The 23910-nt window shown below is 39.8% G+C and overlaps 1 long non-coding RNA gene and 1 pseudogene across 3 annotated transcripts; one reads left to right on the top strand and one right to left on the bottom strand.

Annotated features, from left to right (window-relative positions):
* Window positions 1-6611: 6611 nt before the first annotated feature.
* On the top strand, window positions 6612-22583 carry LOC147823683 (uncharacterized). Of its 2 annotated transcripts, XR_015443442.1 has the most exons (4): window positions 6612-7623; window positions 11746-11809; window positions 16536-16652; window positions 18245-22583. It is a non-coding gene; the product is annotated as an uncharacterized LOC147823683 (long non-coding RNA). The 2 variants fall into 2 exon arrangements; XR_015443441.1 differs by lacking the exon at window positions 16536-16652.
* On the bottom strand, window positions 7346-11291 carry LOC147823684 (adrenodoxin pseudogene; annotated as a pseudogene). Its single transcript, XR_015443440.1, has one exon. The product of XR_015443440.1 is annotated as an adrenodoxin pseudogene (transcript).
* Window positions 22584-23910: the final 1327 nt, after the last annotated feature.

The following is a 23910-nucleotide window of genomic DNA, read 5'->3' as shown; positions in this document are numbered from 1 at the left end:
GGTTTTTATAAATGCATGTTGGATTTTGTCAAATGCTTTTTCTGCATCTATGGAGATAATCATATGGTTTTGTGTCCTTGACTCTATTGATATAGTGTATTACATTTATTGATTTGCTTATATTGAAACATCCCTGCAACCCTGGCCTGAATCCCACTTGTTCAGGTGTATGATCTTCTTGATGATCTTCTGCATTCTATGTGCTAGTATCTTATTAAGGATTTTTGCATCTGTGTTCATTCGTGACATTGGCCTATAGTTCTCATTTTCAATTGAGTCTTTCTCTGCTTCGGGACCAAGGATGCTTGCTTCCAGAATGAATTTGGGAGTATTGCTTCCCTTTCAATTTCATTGAAGTGTTTAAACAGTAGTGGCAGTAGTTCCTCTCTAAATGTCTTGTAGAATTCAGCAGTGAAGCCCTCAGGGCCCGGGATTTTCTTAGTTGATAAGTTTTTAATTACATTTTCATTTCATTGGTTGATATTGGTTTGTTCAAATTTTTTAGGTCTTCTTTGTTCAACTTTGGTAATTCTTATGTATCTAGGAATCTGTCCATTTCTTCTGTGTTGTCCATCTTATTGGCGTATAGGTTCTGGAAGTATATCGATGAGCCTCTGTATTTCTGCTGGGTCTGTTGTAATTTCACCCTTTTCATTCCTAATGCATGGATTTGGGCCTTTTCTTTCCTTTTTCTGACAAACTCACTTCAATTCTTGATCCAACACTTCTTCCCCCTAAGAGGAAGATAATTGTATGTCAGAGTTGGGAGTTTAGCAGGAAGCTAGTTATCTTGCAGGAACCAGGTAACTGCCAGAGCTGGGGTTAGCAACTGATGGCATTTATGTTGCTAGTGCTGGATGCGGTTATTTTAGGAGCTGGATTTGTGGGGAAGGATGACTGCATACATAGAGTAGCAAGAAGAGAACACCCTGTGGCGAGTGTGATGGTGAGAATTGCAGGTTTGGATTCTAATCTTTGCCATTTACTAGTTATGAGATTTTAGACAAGTTTCCTTAGGCTAATGTATCTCCTCAAGAAAATGGGATCTATAATGATTGGTGTGGCTATGACTGCTAGCAGTCTACCAAAATCTATTCTTGTTTTCTTTTGTGGTAATGGATATGTACCTGGGCATCTGGTTACTAAATTTTCTAAGCCTCTCTTGCTGTTACCAGTAGATGTGGCCAAATGACCGATTTCTTGCTAGTGGAAGGTGAATAGTAGTTTTGTGTCACATTTGCTGTGGGATATAAGACTGTTCCATACTCTTCTACAATGTAATCCGGATAGAACAACACAATCTTGACCACTGAGATGAAGGCAAGATCATAGGGTGGCGGTGGAAATGATTTGGGAGGAATGAACACAAGGTAAAGTGTGTCCACCTTGGACACCCACCTGGTGCTACAGGAGAGGGAAATGAACTCTGATCTTTAAAATACTGCATTACTGGGCTGGGGATTTAGCTCAGTGTTTCAACACTGCTGCGAAAGTGCGAGGACCCGAGTTCGATCCCCGGTACCAAAAACAAAACAAAACAAAACAAAATACTCCATTGCTGTTGAGTATCCTTGTTATGATGGCCTTGCTTTATCATAACCAAGACAGTTAAGCCTCTTTATGTTGCAAGTTGTAGAATCCTGTGATTTAGATGTGGCTTGTTTCTGTGATGGAAGCTTTGTCCACATTGTGGAAATGAGGGAAGTGGTGGAACCCTGAGAGGTGGAGGCAAGTGGGAAATTGTTGGGTCACTGGAGAGTATACACTTAGATGGGATTAACATAGTTTCTCATTGGACCCAGTGTCTCTCTGAATTTCTGTCCTAATGTGTGATCTCTCTCTCAGGCTCTTGCCATTGTGATGTCATCTACCATGAGGTCCTTGCAGAGCTGAACTAATGATATCATCATTGCTTTTGAGCCTCCAACACTATTAGCTAAGTAAACCTTTGTTCCTTGTAAGTTACCCAGCCTTGTAAGTTACCTGTGATGTATTTCATCGCAGTAACACGAAGTGGACTTAATACAAATACCCACCTCAGACTAGTTAAATTAATAAATGGTATTATTTGGCTGTCATATAAGGGAATTTTAAGGATTAGAGAAAACTAGTTGCCTAAGTCAGTATCTAATGACATCACCAAATAATTGATTTCTTCTTATCATTTTGCTCAGCTTTTTGTGAAGTCAGATGACCCTAAGGCTGTTTGCCCTAAAGGTGGCAAAGTGGTTATGGCAAATCCAGGTCACCTTCCAGGGCAGAGACAGGAAGAGAGAAGGAGGGAGAGGAAGGAGAGATTGCACAAATATGCTTCTTTCCAACACCCCCAGAAAACTTCTTGTTTGTCCAATCTTGGTTACATCCTTTCCCTGAACTGTGACCCAAAAATAGACTTATGCTAGTCACTTTATACCCAAGCCACTTGTCCTATTCCTAGCACAAGTACAGGTCAGTTCTGTACAACATAAGAGTTGGAATCGATTTAGAGGAGTACGCCAATGGGTTGGCTTAAGGATTGAATGGAGTGAGATAACATATATACAGGGCTAGCACAATGCTGACCCACAGTAGGCGGTCAATAATTATTAATCTTCTCTCCCTCCCTAGATCTAGCTAGCTGTGCTGTAAAGTGGCATGGGATTGGAGATGCTTTCTCCTTTTGGTTTTTAAGACTCTATCTTCAGGACCAGAAGGACAGGATTGTGATGTCATCTCTCAGTTTCAAGACTTCTGTCACCCATAGCAATTATGGATGGGAGTGGCCCATGGAGGGCACCGCCTCACACATGGTTCCTCATACTTAGTTCCCAGGAATGAATAAAGAGGGTCGGTACCACCCTTTCAAAGACTTGCTTCCTCAATCACAGGTGTTTCGCTGGTCTCTGCATTTTTTTTTTTTTTTATGTAGGTATCCGGGATCAAACTCAGGACCTTTTGCTTGTGAGACGTGTGCGCGGCACCTCTGAGCTAAATCCCTGGCCCATAGTCTCTGCATTTTTTAAGGAGCCAGGTTTGAGAGCTCAGAAGGGGCTGCTGCTCAGTTATCTTATATTACCCTGCTGCTTCCAACGGATGGAGGTTGGGAGATGTGTTTGGGTCAGGTTCTTGGCTTTCCTGCCTCTATTCCCTTGCCCAAACAACAATCTATAACACAAGACAAAGATTCTAGGATGAAGCCTAAGACCCACTTTGTCCTTCACTAAATGTGATCTTGTGTAATTTCTTTTTGCTTCAGTTTCCTCATCCATACAATAGGGCCTTGACTCTGATTCTAACCAATGTTTACAGCTGTTTGTGAGTCTCAAAGAAGTGATGTATTTGAAAGCACTTTGAAAGTAAAAGATAAATTTTCACTAAAAGGGTTAGTTGACATAAGAGTGAAATACTTTGCTGGTGCACATGTTTCTCCCTGCTAAAGTCACCCTTCACCCTTGGGACTTGTGAAATGAGACTGACTGAGAAAGAACAGACCAAGTGAGATGTTTTCTGTTTATCGTTACAGGATCACACTAGGTTTAATGAACAATTGCATATTGATTATCTAGGTGTGTTTATTACTGTTATTTTATGTTAGCTTTTAATAACACTATATAAATATTATTATGCTAGTTTTACAGATGAGGAAAGTGAGCCTGAGAGTGGATGAGTGACTGGACCAATGTCCACATTTAGAAAGTGGCAGGCCAGGATTGGAAGGTCAGGTCTGTTTTACCCACCAAGGAAGGTAAGGCCATCAGGTGATTCAGGCAGAAAAGAAGTGGCCACTCATGATGCTGTAGCAGGTAGACGACCTCATAGGACAAGGAGACACTCTTCCAGGGGCTTATAAGAATTCTTTCATTTGTCTATTCATCCATCTAATCCGCACACATTTACTGAGCACCTCTCATGTAACAGAAACTGTGCTAGATTTGGAAGAAAACCATAACTAAAATAAAGTCCCCGGAGGGTTCAGGAAATATCAGTGTGGCAGAGTAGCTTGTCAGACAGCTCTTTTTTTTCAGTTCAATCCTGGTAGGAAAATTGCTCCTATTGCTTGGCTACTATTAAGTTTTAAAACATTATTGTTCCTTGGAAATGATCTGCTTACACTGCTTCTTGCCAGAGAATGGCTTATGTCCATAATAACTGAAGATTATATACCCAATGATCTCATTTCATATGCAGCTGCAGAGTGGTTTCGAAATGGTAATAATTGCCTATTGCTCTCGGGATTATCTTATCGTCTGGCAATGGTTATAAAGACAGTAGGGTTTTAAGAGGCCAATTAGTAAGACTGACACAAAGAAACTAATTTTTATTTTTCTCTAAATGACTCTCAAAGTGAGCATCTAATTCAGACCTCAGAAAGATCTGAAAGAACTTCTGTGGAACTGAGTTATAGAACAATACAGAAAGCTAAAGGTGAGGATCCCCATGAAAATGGAGTGTTGTGCACTTTCAGGAGATGGGTTGGGTGAGACTAATCATTAAAATGGCCACTGAAATGTTGTTTCGCATCTTACTTTAAAGGTGCTACATCTCTTTTCTTTGCTAAGTATTGTGCAAACAAGGGTCCCAGTCTGCAAAAATTCTACAGTTTTATTTACCCACACCAATGCCATTTGATGAAAATTTCTCTTGAGAGGGAAATCACATTGTCTTAAGCACCAATTGTGGACCAGATGCATTGAGTATTTCATCCATTTTAACACTCACTGTAACCTTCTGAGGTGTGTTTTCACCATTTTACAAAGCTCTTTCTCTTACTCAGATGCATTGATTCATTCAACACATTTTTTTTAAAGATCCCACTCTGTGCTAGGTGCTGGGTTATTAACAGTGAACAAACCTACAAACATCCTTGCCCCATAGAGCTTTTGTTTTTGTGGGTAGAGAGAGAACTAACCAAACATAGTAGATGAGGCTTTGGAAATTAGTGCTATAGAAAAGATAACTGGTAAGAGAACTAGAAGTGGTAGACTGGCAGAGCTAGAGAAATTTTGTGAATTTACACAGAACAATCAATGCATGAGCTATTGATTGCTGAATAACACAAATTACTCCAAAACTTAATGGTTAAAAACAACAGACTTTTAATTATCTCACAGTTTCTATGGGTCAGGAATCTGGGTATGATTAACTCACGTCTCTGCTTCAGGTCTCTCAAGAAGTTGGATTCAGTTGTGGAATAGTTGGCAAGCTCAAGTTAAGGGCAGGCTCCTGGACCAAGAGAACTCAGTTCTTTGATGGCTGGAGGCTAGGCACCCTCCTCAGTCCCTTAGCTCATGAACCTCTCCATGTGGCCACTCATAATATGGCAGTTGGTATCCCTCAGAGTGAGCAAGCAAGTAGAAGAATGAGTATGCTGAAGATGGAAGCCACAGACTTTTTGTAATCTGATCTCCAAAAGGACAGTTCCTTGTGGCTGACTAGTTTTATTTGCTAGAATTGAGTCATTAAATCTCATACTCTAGAGTTGGAGATTATACAAAGGTGTGGGTCCCAGGAGGCAGAGGTTATTGGATGTTGTACTACCAGAGTCAGTAAGCCTGTTTAGAGATGACACCTGAACAGAAACCTAAAGGGAGAGAGGGAGAAGAGCACTTTAGGTGGAGGAAATAGCTAGTGCAAAAGGTGAGAAGAGTCTAATCCAAGATGAGGTCAGAGAGGTAGCCCTGGGTTAAATAAAACAGAGTTTTATGTGGGCTGTGGTAAGGAATTTGGATTTTAATTTCAGTAAGATGGGAAGGCTCTTGGGCAGAAGGGTATCATGACTTATGTTTTAAGAAAATTACTCTGATTGTGCTGTGGAGAATAGGTTGGGAAAGTGAATATTAACAGGAACAATGGAACAGAAACAAGTTAGAATGCTATTGCACTAATCCAGCTGAGTGATGATCATGGCTTAGACTATGGTGATAGAAGTGGAAATGGGGAGGAGAAATGGAATTTTGGAATTATTGCCTAGTAAAACTGACAGGATTTGCTGATTTTTTTTGAGAGAGAGAAAGGGTCTCACTGTGTAATTCAGGCTGGCCTTGAGCAGGGCTGTGTGGCCCAGGTTGGCCTTGAATTCTCAGTGATCTTCATACCTTAGCCTCCCGAGTGCTGAGACTACTGGTGCTCGCCACCACACCTGGCTTCTGTTGATGGTTCAGATGTAGATTGTAAAGAAAGTAAGGAGTCAGTAATGGCAAGTGGCTTTTTGGATTTAGCAACTGGAAAAATAGTTACCCATTATTAATCTGGGAAATACTGATACATGAGCACGTTTTGAAGGGGGGGGAGTATAAACCAGGGGATTTGTACATATTAATGTACACCTAGTAGACTTCAAACTGGAGATGTTTAATTGTCAATAGGGTGTATTAGTCTGGAGCTCTGGAATGTAGGATGGACCATAAATACAAATTTATAAATTTCTAGAGTTAATAGGAATTTAAAACCAATGGAATGTATGGCAAAACTGAAGAAGTGAGAATAGATTGAGAAGAGGAAAGATTCAAGGATTGAAACCCAGGGCACTGCAAGATTTAGAAATCAGGCAAATCAGACCAGGAAGGGAGACTGAGAAGAAACCAGAAAGGGAGAAGGATAACCAAGAGATTATTGCCCTGCAAGCCGTTGTGTTTCAAGGAGGAGTGAGTGGTCAACTGTGTCAAATACTGACAACTGGTTAAGCAAGACCTATGAGGATTGAAAATTGGTCATGGATCTGAGAACAAGGAGGCCACTGGTGGCCTTGATGAATGGAAGCTGTTTCAGTGGAGTTGGAGAATGAAAAAAAGCAATTGGGGAAGGTGAGAACTGAGGCTCTTGGGAGTCAGAGTTATCTTCTAACAATTGGTTGCCTGAACTACCTATGATGAGCTCACCTGTGGTTCTCATTAGAAATGTCATTTGGAGAGCTCCACTCTAGAATTTCTGTGGATGGTACCTTGTTACCTTTATTCTTCACGAGTCCAACGAATGATTTCAGACACATTAAAATGTGAGAACCAATATCCTGCCCCATGCATGTTATCCTACATCCATTAAAGACCTCCCATGCATGTGTGTCTTATGGTTTAGATCTGAAATGTGCAATGTCCCCCAAAAGCTTGCGTCTTGAAGACTTGGTCCCCAGTGGAGCAGTGTCCAGAGGTGGAGTTTTGGAAGGTGATTCTATCATGAGGGATTAATCCACTGATGAATTTGTAGCCTAATGGGATTTTGGGGAGATAGTGGAAACTTTAGGAAGTAGGCCTACCTGGAGGAAGTTAACTGGTGGCATGCTCTTGAAGGGTAATTTTGTATGCAGCCCCTTCTCTTCTCTCTCTGTTTCCTGACTACCATGAGGTGAGGAGCCCTGCTCTACCACACACCCCTGCCATGAGTGTGCTGCCTCACCACAGCCCCAGAGGGGACAGGCCAGCTGACCATGGTCTAAAACTGCGGAAACTGTGAGTCAAGATAAATCTTTCCTCCTTCAAGTTGGTTTTCTCAGATTTTGTTTATAGTAATGGAGAGCTAACTAATGGAGGGTTAATTATGTAACCCAAGTGTCCTGAAGTCATTCTTTTATTTTCATTTTGTCTCATTTCCTCAAATTTGAAAGAAAATCTGGACAAACAAATTCTACAGCTCAAGAAACCACAGTAGGTAAGCAAATCTCCTTTCTCCAAGGGCTTCTAGGAACCTCAGAAAATTTGAAATTCTCAGAATCAGCATGTTTGCTTCCTGAGGATGCTGGAAACGGAGACACAAAGGCATCCCAAACTTGTTTGGCTGCTAAAGTGCTTAATTAACTGCGCCTGTTCACCTGGAACGATGGAGGTGCTGCTCTAGTCGTCTCTTTGGTGGGGGAGGCAGTGGCACCGGAGCAAAGCTGCTCCTTTTCAGCACCATCTGCAGATTGTTCCTTTCTGGTCTGAGACTTAGGCATAAGAACTGATACATTTCCAAAAGAACAATACAGTGTAGGGGGAATAGAGGTGGTAGAAATTTAAAGTCACATTTTCCCCTGATGGTATTTAGCAAGGTGTTCCTTCTCTCCTCAGTCTCATTTTACTATAGCACCATTCCAAGGTCTATAAATAATGCCTATGTCTTCTTGTGTTGGATTTTCTATGCTTTCTCACAAGATGCATTTTAACCCCCTGGTTATTTATTGTGTCTTACAAACTCCAGGACCTTGAAGGCAATTTTGGTCCCAGAAGGGAGGAGGAGCAGGAGGTGTGCTGTAATAATTTTGTTCTTTTTAAGTTTAAAAGGTTTTATTTAAGTAATACAATGTCTTTAATTTGAGATTTAAAAAATCTGAAATCTGAGATAATTTACATTCTAAAGTTTAGCAGGTTTTGGCTCTAAATTTTAGAGAGTTTTTATCAAAGTACTGTAGCTCTAGAAAGGAGTTTAAGTGATCTGTATAAGAAAACAATATTGGAGCTCATTAAGAAAATGAATTGTTATAAAGTACTTAAAAAGTATGTAACACACTATATGAAAAGCGTTCAATAGCTATTAAGTATTAAATGAACATAAGGCACCTCAAGTTCTGCCTAGTCACTTTTTACATACTGATTAGCTTAAATTCTTATTTGGCAAATTGGTTGGTTTGGTTTAAGCAAATTATGTGTGCATACCAGTATATATGTTTTCCCATGAGTCTCTGAGGACATTTCTTGTCTTGTTCATCTTTGTACCTCTAATGGGCTTAACACAATGTTGTATGTCAAGTATTATAATTGACCAATATTTATATAAATGATCAAACTGCAATAAAGTACTTGAAGCTAACCCAACTGTCTTATAATTATGCTTTTTCTAATTTTCTCTCCCTCACAATTCATCCAGGTTAGTTGGTATGCTCCAAAGAGCACACTATATATTCTATTGTTTTACAAATTTATTTTCAACAAAGACAAGGATACAAATGTCTTCCATACATAACTAATACTCTGTGATGCTAAACCCACTCTCTCATGTTGGGATTCTGACACACTGCTATGCAGGCTGCACACACTTCATGAGAAAGAACAGTACTCCCTGGGCTATATGACGAAACACCTAGTTCATGTCCTCTGGCTCAAGATACAGGGACCTAATTCTTAAGATTTCTATTCTATTACAAGGCAGCAATTTGTAAATCAACATTATTTCAAAAGATTACAAAGAGAGACTATTTTGCTGAGAATAGAAAAAAAACAAGATATTTAAGTTTAGTTTATTCCTCTAGCTTAGTCAGAAAAGACGTCAAACTTCTTTATAATGCCTATGTTCAGACTTACACTTCTCACTAAATCAAAAACTTAAGAAAATTTGTTTATAAGTTTAATATTGTCTGAAATTAAGGAACTAATATTCAATTAAGTGATTTTTCAATACACATTTACATAAATTAAGATACTCTTAATTTTTCTGACTTCAGTCTAAACAGAAAATTTACAGTAACAAGATGTAAGTTCTAGTACAGATTTTCTGGTTATATGGCCTTAGGCAAGCCTCTTTAGATCTCTGCCACAAATCAAACAGGGGTAATATTACCTTTTTTTAACCTACTTTCTAAATAGGCAGACATAAGATTATGTGGTAATATTTTTCTAAAGCTGCTAAATACACATAAGATAAAATACATAAGGATTTATTATCATATCAACTATTTTCTAATATTTGACATATTTTTATAATTTAACCAAAAGATCATACACATTCATACTACAAAATTGTTACATAAGCTGAATTAAAATAGCAAAGCTCGTCATAATAATAAATGCATTCACCCATGTGCTCATTACATTAAAAGATAATTATAAAAAATAACTAAATTTTTGTTAACATTTAATATTTGAACGTATTTCTTTTTATTGTAACTTAGGAACTCTTGCCCATGTCAACAGATTGTCTAGCATTAGCCACTGCCTCAGGTACTCGAACAGTCATATTGTCCATCGATTTGGTCAAATAGATTTGGCAGCCCAAGCGTGACCTGTCTGTTAGTCCGTAAGCCAGATCAAGCATATCATTCTCCTCATCAGTGATCGGATCTAACTTCTCATATATGTGATCTTCAAAGATGAGGTGGCAAGTAGGGCAAGCCAAGGTTCCCTCACAGGCAGCAAAACCATCAATATCTAGATTATTTTCAACCACAACATCTAGCAGAGAGTCACCAATTTTTCCTTTGGTTGTTAATTTTTCACCATCTCGGTTTATAAAGTGGATTGTTATCTTATCTTCTGAGCTGTTCCCAGCCGACAAGCTCAGAGGCAGGCTGGGGGCCGCATCGACGCCTAGGCCCCGCGCCCTGCTGCCCGGTAGGCCGCCGGCTCCCATACCGGGTCCGGCCAGGAGCAGCCACCGGCGGCCTGGGAAGCTGAAAGCCGAGGAGGAGGCGAGCAGGAGCCGGGAGCCCCCCGCGGCGGCCATGCTGCGGTCATGGAACTGCCGCGTGCGACCCAAGGCACAGTCAAGAGGCTGAGCGAGGGCCCGGTCCACGGGGTCTCCACGAAGCCCGGCTCCCAGCGGCGCACCTGTAATAATTTTTTTGCAGTACTGGAATTTGAACTCAGGACCTTGCACTTGCAAGGTAGGCACTGTGCCACTGAGCTAAATCCCCGGCCCCTGTAATATTTTTAATGAAATCTCCAATTCTAATCTTCCCATAGTGAGACCTGCTACTGGTTTTCTCCCTAATTTATTTAAATAGCAAGAGACCATTGACAATGCTTCCTCTGTAGACCAACAAAGGTGTTAGCCAAAGATAGCTACCAAAGGTATGTTGAAGTTATATTCTAGTTACTTCTATGTGTATATATCTTATCAGTGGTGGCCAACGGACTTTAAAATATAGAAGACACTAAAGAAAAATGGTGCTTATGAAAATGGTGCTTGTATCTGGGCATGGTGGCCTGTAACCCAGCACTCTGGCAGGCTGAGGCAGGAAGATTTCAAGTTCAAGCCCAGCGTGGCTAACTTAGTAACTAACTCACTGTCTCAAAATAAAGACTAAAAAAGAGCTGGGATGTAACTCGATGTGAAGGTCCTGGATTCAATTCTCAGTACTGCAAAAAGAAAAGAAAAGAAAGGAAAGAGAGAAAGAAAGAAAGGAAGTGGTGTTTGTGAATCTACTTGTGGTTGTGTGTTTAAGTTCCCTAAAATACACATATGATACAAAATTGGTAAATCTTGGCAAAACCTGCAAACTCAGCAGCTCCTGGACTAACATTAATAGTTGCCCACCAACTTAAAATTGTATCTGTGAAAAAAGGAGGAAAATAAAGGTTGGAAAGTTTACGTTCAATGTAGACAAATGTACAAGTGCCATCAAAATTTGAAAACTAGAAGATATGAGAACATAGAAAAAAAAAAACAACCCTGGTCTTTCCCAAGGATATTCCATGAGAACAGAAAGTAGCCAGTTGAACAGGTCCCTTACATTTATCACTGTCAGTATGAGACCTGGCGGCCCTAGCACGCAGTCAATGAAAGTAACATCTGGAGGGGGAGTCACATGTGGTCATGTGTGTCATGCAGTAGAGGAAGTACATATTTCAACTGGAATGTAGTACTGTCTGTAAATTGCCTTAACTTTCTGTCCTAAGTTTCAAGGCAATTCTTTTTCCTATAACACTTGTGGTTCTCTCTTTGGGAAAGTCTCTAGAAGACTTATGATGTCTGAGACTGATCTTTTTAGCATATCATGTCACAGCCGATGGTGTTAGTGGATAGTTCACAGTAGTAACTACATTTTTTCCTTCACATGTTTGCTGTGGTTCGCCAAAGGCCTGTGTGTTAGGAGTTCAGTCCCCAGCTGGGTGCTTCTGGGAGATGACAGGAACTATAAAAGGTGAGTGATCTTCAGCTCATTGAGGATGTGTCTTTGAAGGGGTTGTGGGACCTTGTTCCCCTCCCCTTCTCTTCTGTTTCCTGTTGATGAGGTGAGCAGTTTTGCTCTGCCATGTGCTCCTGTTATGTGGTGCTGTCTTGCCACAGTGTTATAAGCAATAGGGCAAATTGATCACAAACTAGAACTCAAAACTATGAGCCAAAATGAATCTTTTGTGTTTATAAGTTGATTGTCTCATATATTTGTTATAGCAATGGAGAGGTGATGAGCACAATATTTGAACCCAGTGCCTCTTTAACTCAAAATGCAAATCTAAGCAAAGTAGTGTGCCGGTTAACATTACTTGGGTGCTTGAAAATAGCAAACAGGACCAGAATGCTGGCTCTATCTAGCCAGTGGAAAAGCTTTGGAGTCTGGAATGATTTCTTTACCTAATAATCATTCAGTCTTTGTATAAAATGGGGTTAACTTAGTTTCTTTGAATAATATATATGGCTTAAAAACACACAAAATTCTAAGTTTTCTTTCTTTAAGTGAGCTTTGTCAAATATTTCCCAAATGTACTTCTTTCTTTTAAAAGATGCAACAGGGACACCAAATTGTCAGGGATGGGTGCACCATTAACGTGTAGCAGGTGGGGCAGCAACCTCATTTGGGAATCCCTGCTCCTTAGTTTTTGGCTGCCTGCCCTATCATACTCCCACTACCTCTCCCATCGCCTTCCCTGACCCTTGTGAATAGCACAGTGGACACAATTTAATTTGCCTTTGAGGGAAGCTCTTAAATTTGTTGCAAAGGCAAAAGACAGGCCCTCTCAGCAGCTAAATATATATCTGTGGATATGTGAAAACACACACATTTGTTTTCCTCAAGTCTCATTCTCACAGATCTTTATTACCTCTTTAGCTCAATACACCTTTCCTCATAGTCCTCACCCTCATCTAACAGCTGCTTGTTAATTTTAGTCAATATTTTGCTAGTCTTTTAGCAAGTGAAGACAACCTTCTCCAGGGATATAAAAGACTTTTCGTTTTTTTCTTCTCTGATCATTTTACTACCACTAATCACATGTCTACCATATGCTTTCCAAGATACTGGTTTCTGTCCTTTTGTTAACTTCTCTTGTATATCAACCAAGCTCCAGTTTCCTTTGTTTGGTGCCGCGGGTCAGGGATGGGGTGATAGGGAATGAATATCTGAAAGCAACACTTCCTGCTTCCTGGAAAGTGTCCCTTACTCATGCACACTGATGCTGATGGCGGAGCAAGGTTCTGCCAGCATGCCAGCAGCTCTCCTGCTCTGCTCCAGTGTGGCACGATTGCCTTTCTCACTAAGTTCTGCCTCTGTTCCAAGGCCTTCTTGGGGCTGTCTTGATTTTACTTCTTCTTAAGTATTTTTCTATCTCATACCAACATCTTTTTTATTTTAAGTTAAAAATAAAAGATCTGGTTTTCCTCTGACTGCAACTAGCTAAAAAGCCTCGGGCAACATACGTACTAACTCTCAATTTTCTCATTTGTTAGAAAAGAGAATTTGATTAAATAAATTCAAATGTTCCTTTTAGCACTCATATCCTCTGAATCAAGTGGTAAAATGGCTCAGGAGAAAGAGCTGAATGGCCTCATAGATGGTCTTTGCTCAGTAGTACAATAAAAGGAATGCCTACGCAAAATGGCTGCTACTTACTGAGCACCTACTAGATGTTGGACACTCTACCAGTTACACATAGTATTTCATTGAGTTCCCATAGCAAGCCTAGGAGTTAGACCTTATTAATAGTAGTAGTTCTAAACTTGTTTTACGGGTGAAAGCTAAGACTTAGAAAAGTTAAGTAGCTCTCTCAAGATTATAGGGTAGCTGTTGTATCTGGACTTTGGCCACCAATCACAGTTCTTAACCATTATGCTACCCTGGTTGTCAGTTCACTTGCTGTTTGACACTGCCTGCCAACCTCCAAAGGCCACTTCGTAGCTGCCATCTTGGAATCAGAAAGTCTGGTATCTAGTCTTGGTTTGTGGTTAACTGAGTCTTTAGCCAAATTATGTGTAATCTCAGCTTTCTCATCTGTTAAAAAAAAGAGAACACCTATGTGTTATAGGCTGAATGTTTATATTCCTCCCAAATTCATGTGTTGAAATCCTTACACTCAACATGATGGTATTAAGGGGTGGGGGCCTCAGCCCTCATGAATGGGATTTACACCATTATAGAGGAGGCCTGCAAGAGACTCCCTCATCCTTCCACCATGCAAGGCTAGATTAAACAGACAGCTGCCTTTGAGGTCCTGGGTCCTCACCAGACACAGCATCTACCTGTGCCTTGATCTTGGACTTGCCAGCCTAAAAAACTGTGCAAAACAAATTTCTGTTGTTTAGAAGTCATCCCCTCCATGTATGTTGTTATAGCAGCCTAAACAGTCTAAGGCACGGCTTCATAGTGGTGCAGTAAAAGAAAGAAGTTAGATGTATGCTGCCTGGTTGCCTACCCTGGTTCTCTCTGTGCGGCCATCATTTAACCACTGCTTGCAGGTTCAGCTCCAGCTGGGCTCCATGACTAAGTCTCCTCTGTGGGAAGCGCTTTATAGACCCACCCTGCAGTTCAATGCTGAAGGGGATTCAACATCAACCATGGTTCCTGCTGATCCTGATCACTCAGTTGCAGAAAGTGGGCTGCTCCCCTAAGGGTAGCATGGTAAAGTTGTTAAGACAGACCCTGGGACCATGAGGCCTGGGATTTACTCTTAGCTTTGTCCTTACTAGTGACTTGGACAAGTTATTTGCCTTTCTGTGACTCAGTTTCCGCATCTGTAAGAGAATAAGAATAGCTATTTCTGAGGGTTGGCCTATAGGTACAATAAATTAAAAATATAAAGTACAGAGTAACAGTGCCTGACCAGTAGTATCTGTTATTTTTATTGTAGAACTTACCTGAGTTGTATGCTGTATTATCATTTCTAAGTGACATATATTTGTGATTAACACTAATTAGGTCCCTGTGTGGTTGCCTCAGGTCCTTTTTAGAGGGTTGGTTGCTCAGTTTCTCTGAGGCTGCAGCCTTCATTGCAATCGTGCACTTGACATGAACCCTGCCATTGAAACTCTTCCCCGAAGTGGGGCCTTGCAGTCTGCTAAGGGCCTGCTTGATGTTGGCCCCTTCCCACAACTCTGAATGCTGCTTGCTCCACTACTGCCCAAGATGGTGCTCTGCCAGTGGTGTGGGTGCTCTGTGCCACCTTGGCCAGCTGTCACATGGCTTCATGTTCCATGAAGCCCGTATCTGCCCTCTTCTGCGCCTTTTCCATTGGTCATGGACTGGCCTTGTTTACTGGGTTCTGAGTTGGCACAATGTATGTTTTAGTAGTTACCACCTTGCTATAACCTCATAAAGTAACTTTATAAAGCATTAGATATGTAGAGTGAATGTGAATGTCAGTACACCTCGGGTGGGCAAGAGATGCGTTTCTTTATATCTTTTAGCTTTATTGTGATGTAATTCACATGTCATACAATCCACCTACGTGAAGTGTAAAATTCAATATTTTTTGTATGTTTAGGAGAGTTGTGAGCCACCAAGGCTAACTCTAGGACATTTTTATACTCTGCCTCCAAACCTCTACTCTTTAGCAGTTGCTCCTTATTTCCCCTATCCCTATGCACCCACTAATCTATTTTCTATCTGTAGATTTTCTTATCCCAGAATATTTCCTATAAATGGAATCATGCATTATATAAACGTTTGTAACTGATTTCCTGCATTTGGTATAGTGATTTTAAGGTTCATCCATGTTGTAGCATGTATCAGTATGTATTCATTCCTTTTCAATGCCAAATAATATTCTCTCTCTCTCTCTCCTCCCTTCTCTCTGTACTGGAGACTGAGGAGCACTTAGACTTTGACTCCTCCATCAAACTGGAGAAAATTTTATTTTAGCCAAGGAACATTTCTCCCCCAGATTTAACTGGATCCTTTTTAGTGCCCTCAGGTTTTTAAAAACAAAAATCAAGAATTCTAACCTCAAACTTTCCCTGAGGCAAAGGGCACAGATTTCAAGGGGGAAAACAGAGGGAAGTATGAAGTTAAGTTTTTAAAATGATCTTGTGTTAGAGTTCACTTCACTTCTCATTGCTCAGAGTGCTGCACCAGCATAGGTGCACAATGTACAGCACTTGAGCGTTTTCTCCCCACTGGACCTTTTCTTATCCCAGGGACTGTGGCACCCGCCTCTGTCCCTTGACAGAAACTTGGTAACTCCTGAAAGTCGTTGTGGTGACATGCTAGTCAGCAACTGGACTCTCCTGACTGAGTTTTCTTTAACTGCATAAAGAAATTATATTTTGTGGTAGAATGAAAATTATCTATGTTATTAGAAATGTAGGTTTATACTTTCAGTATGTACTTCTATTATACATTTTTTTCTATTCCTATTGTACATTTCCATTATGTACCAGGTTTTGATTTTAGGATCCCTTATACTTTCAAAAAATATTAAGAACCTCAAAAATCTTTTATTTGGATTGTATCTATGGATATTAGTCACATTAGAATCATTTAAAAATAATTACCAATTCATTTGAAAAAATAAACCCATTATATATATTTTTATTCAAATATATTTATTTTTCAAAACAAAAAAATTAGAGATTACCTTGTTTTTTTCAAATCTTATTAATGTCTGATTTAATAGAAGATAGCTGGAGTTTTATATCAGCTTCTGTTTTCAATCTAGTGTGATATGTTGTTTTCGTCAAAGTATACGAAGAAAATCTGGTGTCACAAGGATTTGTGTTTGGAAACACATTTTAATGGCTTTTCTGGATAGTTGTAGCTACTACCCAAATCTCAGGTAGGAGTAATTTCTTAATGGCTATTGAGCAACAAATATTGTTACATGTTTTCTTTGAAGTGCCAGGCTCACATTGATCCTTTTCAAGAAAATTTGTCTGCTAAATCCGAATCAGTTGTTCTTTCATGTAAAAATGACCTTGCATGAAAAAAGTAGCTAGTTCAGCTTGCAACTCACACAGTAACACAAATATTTTTTTTCTAGAGACAACTGTGTTACTTTGACATGAAGGAAAAGTGCTTTATGTGGACTTCCTAGTCACACGAAATGTTACAGTGCTGTGATTTAATGAAACTTATGATTTTTAATGCTTCATTAAGGACATTCTTAAGTAAAGCCAACTTTCTTTTTCTTTCCTTCCTTCCTCCCTCACTGCCTCCCTTCCATCTTTCCCTTCCCTCTTTTCTTTCTTTTGAATGTTAGTGCAGCAGTAAAGAAGATGGTGATGACTAGGTGTAGTTTGGTGCCACTGCTTTGAGTTGTATTAAAGGGTTGACAGTTTGACCCAGTATTATTTTGTACTATCAGTACTATCAGTAGTGAAAAAGACAAATTATGTTTTTAGTATTATTATGAAAGTAATTTTGCTCTTGCAGGTCCCCTGAAAGGGTACCCAGGACATTGCAGGCCACCTTTGAGAAGGTGAAGCCAGGGGAAGTGGAAGGCTCTAGGGCAGAGAGATTTCCTCACTTCTGAACATGTTGTTGCCTAGGATCTCGTGTCCTGCATGTGCCCTGACCTATCCTGGCGCCTGCCAGCTCCCCCCTCTCCTGCCCCAGGCTGTCCATGATGCAACACAACAGAGTCTTTGGGAGCCCTGAGCACTGAGCTGTTTGACTTGCTCTGCTACTAGCCTCTCTAGCAGTGCTAGGAAAGGCGGATGGTGTTATGTTTCCTTTTCTTGTGGCTGAGAATTTAGTCATGAAAATACTGATTTAACTCTATAAAATCTTAAAATTGCCGAATAAACCCTCGAGAAATAGAACTGACCAGAAGTACATACCCTTTTCCTTGTGGTTTGAAAGCATATTTCCCCGAAAGCAGCTGTATTTATTACCTTGAAAAATTTTCCTACACAGTTTATTTTCCCTGGATTGTAACTGAAGAATCTGGGGAAAGTTCCTGGCTTTCTAGCTTGGCTATAAGAACAGCCTTCAGAGAGTCTTTCCTTAGCACCAGTATGGTATGTAAAGGGATCTGAAGGCTTTTAACTGTGAATCTATTGGGCTCCCTTCCAAATTCCTGAGGGCTTGTTTTCTATAAAAACATGCCACTTGGCAGCCTGTATTAAGGGTCTAATCCCTTATTATGTTACTCTGTGTTAAGGAGTATATGTGGTAAGGAAAGATACTTACCTGTGATAGGGGATAATTAATAGGATTAAGCATGCTCAGTGAGTTCTGAGTTAAATATGGTAGAATAAACTTTTATTTAAATCAGAAATCTTGTTTTGCCCATACAGATATTAGACAAAAAATTATATATTTCAGAACCATAAAGTTTGGCAGGCTTCTAAGAATCCAAGACTATATGTTGGTTTTTTTCTTCAAAAATTCATCTGTTTGTTAAAAATAATATTTATATTTTTCTAGATCTGGGGATGGAGCAGTGAGTAAAATCAACACAGTCTCTGCACTCAGGAAGCTTATCATCTACAGAGGGAAGAAAGAAAACCTAAAAAACTAAATATCCCAAGCAAACAAGAAAATAAACAATATCATTTTGGATAGATTAGCATGTGAAAGAATAACACAGTGTGTGAGATAATGAATCACAGGTGGGTTGAGGTGTCCGAAAAGGCCTCTTTGACATTGGAGCTGGTATCTGAATGATGAGAAAGAACCAAAATAAGAAGAACCGGGTGGAGGAGTGTTTGAAATGGAGAGAACAGCACATGCTCTCTTCTCCTTGGCCATCCTTCCCACATCGCTCATTCTCTTCGTGTGATAGGAGTGCTGCAGCTCTAGGCAGAGTCTGCCTTCAAGATAGAAGAGAAAGCTGGAAGGAAGTAGGGGTAATGTCTATGTAGGGAAAGCAAAACCTTCTTCAGGAATTCCCATCAGACCCCCACTTTTATCTTGTCGACCAAAATTATATCATGGTCCCAGTTAAAGCTACAAGGGAGCATAAGCTTTTTAAGTGGGCACAGTGGCTCTCTGAAAAAAAAACTGGGGCATTTTTTATAAGGGTTGGGGGATGAATGGACATCATGGAGGCAAGCAACTGGCCGTGTCACCAGGGACACGTTAAATTCAGTGGTGAATATTCAGATGGAAAAGTCGAGTACGGCTGGAAAACCAGCCTCAGGTTCAGAGGGAGAGCAGAGCTGATAACAACAGTTTGCAGATGGGAACATAAGATCAATTAGGGAGAGAGTACAGTTGGAAATTTGTCGATTTTGTGTTTATCACTGAGACTTGCCTTAATTAATTTCCTCAACTCAATGACACTTTAATGCCTACTTTCCATGTGTCAGAAACTGTTTCGGATGCTCAGGACACAAAAATAATGTATCTCTTTCTTTCAAGAAGTTTAGAGATAGAACAGAAAGAACACAAATTAGTTTTTAAATGATTTAGTACAGCATGTATTAAAAATTAATTCATTCAAATAGGTTTGTTGCAGTACATCTGAGTTATGGCAGTGGTTCCACTGCAGACTCACTTTCTAAATGGCAGCTTAAGTAATTCACTGTGAGTAATGTGAGGCTCACTTGTCTACATATGTATATTTGCATATTTTAATTTGGCAATACTTTTTTAAAGTCCAAATTAAAAAAAATTGATATCCTTATTATTAGTAAATTTGCTGTTAACACAATGCACTATGGAATCTTAAGTTTGAGATTTTGAGTAGGAAGAGCTAGGAATTACTTGTCAGATGACTCTGGTTTAGATTAGGGCCAAATAATGATTGATGAACTCCATGGCTGCCTGTAATTTCACTCGGAAGTCTCAAGGATGCCTCAAACTCATTATATTCCAAACCAAGTGCTTTATTTTGCCCACTCCTAATCCTTTCCCTTGCTTCATGCTTCTCTCCTACTTGTCTTTTGATTTATTTAAAAACTCAAAGTATCACCCTAGTGTCTTCTGTCTCCTTCACTCCACTCTTGCTGGGAAAATTTAGACATTTTTTACCTCCTGAGCATTTCTTGATCTTTTCTACCTCCTCTGTCCTGGATCATCACCATTTCATTCCTCCTTGCTAGGCAAGCCCCTTAAACAAATTCACCTCTGTAGCTACAGCAAGTAACTTTACTAAGGTAAACTGCAATATTGTGATAAAAACCTGACCAAATTTCTCTGCAAAAATGGTGTCCTCCAGTCTAGTCTGTTTCAATAATCTTAGGCTAAACTGAGATTTTTAAAAAGTCTCTTTCTTGTGGTACTGGGGATTAAGCCCCGACCTTCATACTGAGCTACATGCCCAGTCCTTTTTAAAGTTTTTATTTTGAGACAGGGTCTTGCTAAATTGCTAATGTGCCCAGGTTGGGCTCTAACTTGCCTGCCTCACCCTCCCAGAGTCTGGGATTACAGGTGTGCACCACCACGCCCAGTGAAACAGTTCCCTTTATGTAAGACTCTAGAGCCTTCAATATGTGAATGTGTGCATTGTGAGCCACTGAGGAGTGAAATTTAGGATAGTTCTAAACATAAGTCACAGTGAAGTTATTATTTTGAGGAATACTAAAGAACATCTCATGAATACCTCTTATAAACACTAGTTTTTTTTTTATATAAACCTGGCTTATGAAATTTCATCTACAGAAAGAAACTCAGTCACTTCAGTGTGACCTAAAACATCTCCCATGACCTCATCTTCACCTTCCTCATAAGCCTCCTCTTAGACCTCTCCCCATCGTGTCTTATCATTAGCAAACCACAACATGCACCCCCTGGTGGTTTCATGCAACCACTTTTCTCTGGAGCACTATCTTCCTCTGGCTACCTGGACTCAGTTTTCAAATCTTGCCTCAAGTTCCTTCCTGAATTCCTTGAGCTAAATACTCTCTTCTGTGCTCCACTTACCACAGCACCGAAATATGAACAATCTGTGTATCTGTGTCTTTTCATCTTAGTTTCCCTGGGGAAAAAGATTGAGAGACCATGTTACGGTGGTGACGTTGATGGTGATGATGGTGGTGGTTGTGGTGAGGGTGGCGGTGGTGGCGATGACTAAGTTTATTGCAGATGAAGGAGGCAGGGCTGAGAGAGGCTGAGGCACCTGCCTGGGATGGTATGGCTACTGAGTGAGGGTTTAGGGTGTGAATTCAGATGGAGGCTGCAGCCACACTTCTACCATCAACATGGTACGGGTAATGGAACTCAATAAATGCTTAATGTGTGTGTGTCTCCCGTACATCCAAGAACTACCAGAACTCAGGAAGCTAAACATGAGCTGGCAAAGAGAAGCATTCGTAGTTAAATCTCGTGTCTGGTGAAACTGGTAGTGGCAAGGGAGGCACTGAAAAGGCAATTGGCCTGTGTACCAAATCACTGTCAGTGCCTTATTGTCTTAGACATATGTTCCAGGAGTGGACAACCTCTGTTTTACATCTGTGTTAGTCTTTGCAGAGTAAAAAACAAATTAGTGTTTAATGGGGACTATTAGTCTTGTCACCTAATTGAGAAGCATCTAATAAATCATTTCGTTCAAAACCCAGTGGGAATTTCTAGTTGAAAATGAGTGTGAGGAATATTCTACTTCTTTTTTTTTGGTACCAGGAATATTCCATTTCAAAAATATTTTCATATGTGAAGAATATACATGACTTTGTGAGCAATGTTAAGAGTGTAGTGAAATCTAGCATGTTGACTGCTTGTACTGGGCCTAGAACTGAGACTTGCTTTTGAGAATTATAGAATAAGCTTATGATGGTTTCTGCCTTTCAGGATTTTAAATTTTTTTTATTGGTGCATTTTAGATATACATAATGATAAATTCATCATAGGGAATTTGTACCTGTACATGATATGTCTTGCTTCTTTTTTCCCCCATTCCCCTCCCCTCCCTTCAACCCCTCTTCCCCTCCTTATTGATAAAAACTTTGTTTCCATTTTTTTGCACTTCAGGATTTTGCTAGGTGGCTTGGGAGCATCTGAATTATCTTCTAGTATGTTTCTAAATTGGTATTTTAATTTTACTTTTTATATTTTGAGGTGCTTAGGATTGAACCCAGGGCCCTGCACATGCTAAGCAAGTGCTCTACCACTGAGCTACATTCCCAGATGTAAACTGGCATTTTTTTAAAATAAAAAATTTAAATATTTTAGTTTGTTACATTCCATGCAGATCAAAAGTCATCATGACATGATTATTATTTGAAACATGAATAAGACATATTCAAGGTCGTGATCTCTGTAAACCTAGTATTTGCTTCTTAATTAAAATTTTCAGATGATAGGAAACATTGAAAACAGAGCATTAACTTATAAATGATAAAAATGGTTGGTAACTCCCATAATATATGTTTTATGGTTTTCATTTAAAAAGAATGTTTTGTATTAGATTAAGTTAGCCACTGTTTAGAATAAAACCTGCATTACTTTCTCTTCTAAATTAAACTCCGTAAATGAGAATGCTTGCAGTTGCCTTGGTGCTTTTTTCCTGTTTAATATGAGTTACATTGCTTTGAGTTAATTATCTAATTTACTTATGTCAGAGTTCTTTCATTTTAAAGGAAAAAATTTCTATTCTTCACTTATTTTATTTCCTTATATTCCTTATAAGTTGTAGCCTGGGATGTCTAGGGTTCTTCCTCTGGTCACATTCTTTCTTCACGTTTGACCCTGTGTTTTCATGAACATGTGTCAGTATACCTGGGAAACAGATGTGGACACTCCGGAGTCAGTAAGTCCAGTTGTCACTTCAGCCCTTGTAGGGCAATATGCTAATGCTAATGTTTGAATAAAGTATTTATAAAAATTCCTGCTGCAGCGTGACTTCTTTATTCTTGTGTGAGATGTGAGCCAGTAGACTGGGGAGCTCCCTGCTTACCAGGAGGGAAAAAAAAAGAAGTTTTGCTTTTTCTTTAGCCTAGTACTAGATAACTTTAAATCTTAAATTTGAATGTCCATTGCAGATGGGTTACACCAAATCCATCAACTCACAATGTTTTTCCTGTTGCCATTCACTAGTAAACAACAGAAGCCAAAAAGAGGGAATGTTCTCTAAAAATTATATATAAAATTGGGGTTAGGGATACAAGTTACTGCTTCCTTTTTGCTTACCCAAGATTATTTTTAGGCCCTGGGGGGTCTGAATCCGAGGTCATTTGCAGGGCAATTTAAATATTTTCTCAGAAGTCAGGGGCCTTCTTTCTTCTGTGTCCTCCCTATCTTGTTGGCAAATGTCTGTGTGGTAAGCCAATCCTGCTTCCTGTTTAAACTGTGTGAATGAGTCAGTCAATCCAATGTCTACCTCTTGATCCTATTTGCAAATAGAGAGTTGTAAATAATTCCATTTGTTAGCTGACACTTTTCACCTTCTAACCATATCTGGGTCATTTTATTGTGAACTTTGGCTGAAGGAAAGAGGCAGCTCTTTGAAGCTCCTCTTTTTTGGTACCCGGGATTGAACTCCGGACCTTGTGCTTTCGAGGCAGGTGGCAGAACCACTGAGCTAAATCCCCAGCCTTGAAGCTCCTCTTACTTGTGATCATATGGGTCTGATGTGGAGCCTTAGTAGGGCAGAAGCGGGCCTTGACTGAACCAATGTCCCCTTCTGCCTCTCTCCATCCTTGCCAACCTCTACAATGGAGAAGAAGGAAGCTAAGTATTCATTTCTGTAGCCTCCCCTGAAGCAAATGATGGCTTCTGGCAGAGCTGTGGCCAATAGGCTTAAGCTGAATTCTGCTGAGGAGGGCCTGGGATGTGTTTTTAAATTCCTGATCAAAGGGACCAGAAGCTGCTGGCACTATTCCTTTTGGTCCTTCTGGTCTTGAGCATGATTACAATGTCTGGATCTACAGCAATCATCTTGCAGCTTTGAGACAAGTAACCATTTACAAATGATAGAACAGAATTATAGAAGAAGGCTTGGTTTATATTGTATCACGAGTCCCCACATTGTATAAGACTCTTTCCCCCTACATGTTATATATGAAAAACAAATCCTTACAGGGTTCTTTAATTCATGGCTACAAATTCTTTGACATTCCTCCCATCAAAGAATGTAGTCCAATTCACCTCCCTTTGATCGTAGCCCAGCATTAGTGACTTGATTCAACAAATAGAATTCAGTAGAAGTGGTAGGG

This window comes from Heterocephalus glaber, unplaced genomic scaffold, assembly GCF_053883595.1.
Source record: "Heterocephalus glaber isolate CG9 unplaced genomic scaffold, H.glaber_assembly_v1.0 deba00001570, whole genome shotgun sequence".
NCBI classification, from domain to species: Eukaryota; Metazoa; Chordata; class Mammalia; order Rodentia; family Bathyergidae; genus Heterocephalus; species Heterocephalus glaber.
This window is presented reverse-complemented; position numbering and strand designations above follow the sequence as displayed.